The following is a 3,529-nucleotide window of genomic DNA, read 5'->3' on the forward strand; positions in this document are numbered from 1 at the left end:
CCCATTCTGATGTGAACCGCAGGACAACAATTCAGGGTCCTTGTTATTTGAGTTGTGAAGAAAAAAAACTGGAAGCCAGCATCCCTCTCGTGCAGTCCCCTTTCCTGAATAACCTGTTTCTGAGACACTAGAACAGGGGCTGGTTGTTGGGCTTTTGCTTACAGCTCCCAGCTTCTCTTAGCCAGACCCTGGACTCAGCAGCACTGGGCTGCCGGTGCCCATTCAGCCACATTCTTGGCTGACGGCTCCTTCCTGGGTCTGTTTCTATGGCATTCTCTCATCCCCCTCCCACCTGCATCTCTGCTCACAACAACATTAAATGAAAACCTTTGTTTGGGGTTGTGACAGACTCAGGCTTTCTGATGGAACTGCAATTTTTTTTCTAGTGCATGGAAGGTAAACACTACACTCACCAGTTTTAAGCAAAGATTAAGCTTTACCTATGATAACAGCATTAACGCTTACACTTAGTTGCACACAAATTAATCTAAAGAAAAACCCCTTCCCACCACATCCTGCCTTTGATTTCAATAATGTTGTTTCTGCATTGTATCTGCATTACTCTGTTGATATACCAGATGAATCCTTCCTTACCACTCGAATTTTCACCATAATTAAGAAACCTGATGGAAAACTGAGTGAATAAAGCACCCTGATGGCAAGACACTTAGATGCTCTAGTAATAAACAATATAAGAAATTATAAAATTAACCTGTGATGTGCCTAGAAAAGAAAATGCTTCAGAACATTACTGAAGGAATGAATATACATCTACCGAATTGAATATAGCATGAACCCACTTTCTGGCTAGCTTTAACTATTTGAACTTCAGTGCCCTCCTAGTAGTATTTCATGCTTCAAAGAAAAATGCAGTCATTTCAGTGAAGAGTATGAAACTGATTAGCTCATTTGGTCTGGGTAACTCTAAAATGCAATAGTTAAAATGTGAAAGAGTAACAGAAGGAAGAGATTTAGCTAGATGGATTAGAAGGTTCCTCCTCAGCTAACAGCGTTCAGCATTGTCACAGGCAATAAGACAGGTTCATCCTTTCCATCGTTGTCCACTGTGGGCAGCAGGGCTGTGCTTCACACCATGCTTTTCAAGCACACAGCAACTAATACCTGTTCCAGCCTTGATGTTCTGCAATCCGATTACAAGTTAAATCAAACACCGAAGAGTAACCCCAGAATATGCCCCAGCATCTGCCACTGCAGACCATTCAGAATGGAAATTCCTCTGCTGTCCTCACGAGAACATTATTCCACTATATGGGTTGGTTTGATTAATCTTTTATTGTCCAACTAGTTTTGAGGTTGAAGAATGGGCTCTGGAATGACTCCCCGAGGGACAATGGATGACCCTCACAATCTCACAACCATCTGCTGAAATTAAATTTACGGAAAATATGCCCATACAAGCCTGGCTGCCAAAAACCCCACACTGAATATAAGCAATTGAAACCAAACTGAAAAAGGGGCCAAGGAGCCATTGCATCACCTTGGTTTATAGCAAGGACTTTGCTATACAACAACATAGCTGCAATAAAATTCTGATTCCTAATGTGGGAAACATAAAACAAAGCAATATTCTTCCTAGATTTTTTTTTTCTGAAACAAAACACCATGCTGTTTCTCCTTTCATTTCATTTAAAATGGATGTCATTATATGCAGTGAAGTCCTGACCACTCCAACTGGACCCAACAGAATTGAGGAGGATCATTGAGTGGAGTAGCAAGACAGAAGGTCATCAAACCAGCACCACATTACTCCCCCTTAACATCTGATGGAGTCATGACAGCAGTTTGGATGCTAGATAACACGAATATTCATCTGTATGATTTAAAAATTACATTGTGACTTTGGAATGACACTTCTCATGTGCCCTTGTTGTACCTTGGTGACACTGTGGGGAAGATGGAATGTCAAAACTCTGACTTTGGCATGAGTGTCACCTGCTTTTCTTCCTTCATTTTTTCTTTTTTTATTATTACCACCTATTTTGAACAAACACTGCAGTTGGAAGAAGCCTTAAGCAACAGGCCTGGAGAGTGAAGGAGGATATTAGCAAATTTGTGAAAGAAATCAATAGAATGCTGCTAACTCAAGACGTTTTCCCAAAGCAGCTGTGGCTTGTCTGTATGCAGCTCCAATAATGAAACCACTGGTTTCTGCAGGGAAAACGTTTGCACCAGAAAGTTTGCCTCCTCTGGAAAAAAATCCCATTTCAGTTCAGAGGTAGATAGGACAAGAATAATAACTGTCTTGAGCTTCTAAGTAAAGTTTCTTAGAGACAGGCAAGTTGAGCCAGCAGGGATCCATCTCAGCCGCTCTTGCGGACATGCTACTCTATTAGAACATCTCAGTTTGGCCTGGATTTTTTTTCCTGAATAAATAGTACATAAATAAAAATTAAGGCTCAGATTGCAGTGTGTGTATCAGATCTGGATATCTCCTATATGGAGTTCAGAACATTCTCTGAAAAATCAGGCTGTCAAGGGAGATCTGCTTGTCCTCCTGCTCCAAAGGAAAAAAAAAAAAAAAAAAGAAATAAAACCCTCCCACTTCAGCATCACTAGTTCCAGCCTCTGACAATAGAAAGCTATCAGAGTTATACTAATGTAATGAGCTAAAGACCTGATATGAAATATTAGTTACCGGTGATTATGAAGGGAAAGTGAGGACCATGTGAAATCCTGCAAACTTCTTCAGGCCCAATGCTAACTGGCAAAAGCACAAGATGCTCTGAAGCAAGAGGTATTGACTATGTGGTGATGTCCCACGGAAAGAAAGACGTACAATTTCACTGAGTGTATTTTCTACCTACGTATTTCTTTTTCTGTCGCATTTTCCGCTACTTCACTTTCCTCCTCCCAGCTCGCACTGCCCTTTCTCTTCTCCTCCATCCCTGGGTGCTTCACTTTCACTTTCGCCCCCTCCCGCCACCTCCAGCTCGGCCCGGCCCGCCCGCAGCTCCCCAGGTCGAGGCGGGCAAAAGCACTGGCCCGTACGGGGATCGAACCCGCGACCTTGGCGTTATTAGCACCACGCTCTAACCAACTGAGCTAACCGGCCCGCTGACGACGCTTCTCAGGAAGCGACACATCACGCGTGGGGGAGGGGGCACGCCGCTCCGCTCCCGCGGGCAGCGCTGCCCCCCGCCGCCCCCCGTTCCCCGCGGGGCGAGTGCCGCTTGCTCCCCGCGGCGCCGGCTACGCTTCCTTACAGATGCGCCCAGGGCCCTGCGCGACAGGGGACGTTTCTGCCGCCTGGGACAGGGACACAAGCACAAAACTTTTCCCCAGGGAGGACACAGAGGCAACAGAGCTGGCTGCAGGGCGAGGGCGTGCCGGCTCCATCCTTGGAGGTTTTCCAGACACCCGAGGCCAAGCCCTGAGCAGCCTCCAGGCCTGCCCTCACAGCCGATGCGGCTCTGAGCACGGCGGTTGGGCAAGACACCTCCCAGGGTCCCCTCCTGCCTGAGTTTTCCCATGGTCTGAGCAAAACTCAGCACAGCCTGCAGCAGGAGTG

At 45.8% G+C, this 3,529-nt stretch overlaps 1 non-coding gene across 1 annotated transcript; it reads right to left on the reverse strand.

Moving 5' to 3' along the window:
- Positions 1 to 2,999: 2,999 nt before the first annotated feature.
- On the reverse strand, positions 3,000 to 3,073 carry TRNAI-AAU (transfer RNA isoleucine (anticodon AAU)). Its single transcript has one exon. It is a non-coding gene; the product is annotated as a tRNA-Ile (tRNA).
- Positions 3,074 to 3,529: the final 456 nt, after the last annotated feature.

Source organism: Harpia harpyja, chromosome 8 (assembly GCF_026419915.1).
Source record: "Harpia harpyja isolate bHarHar1 chromosome 8, bHarHar1 primary haplotype, whole genome shotgun sequence".
NCBI classification, from domain to species: Eukaryota; Metazoa; Chordata; class Aves; order Accipitriformes; family Accipitridae; genus Harpia; species Harpia harpyja.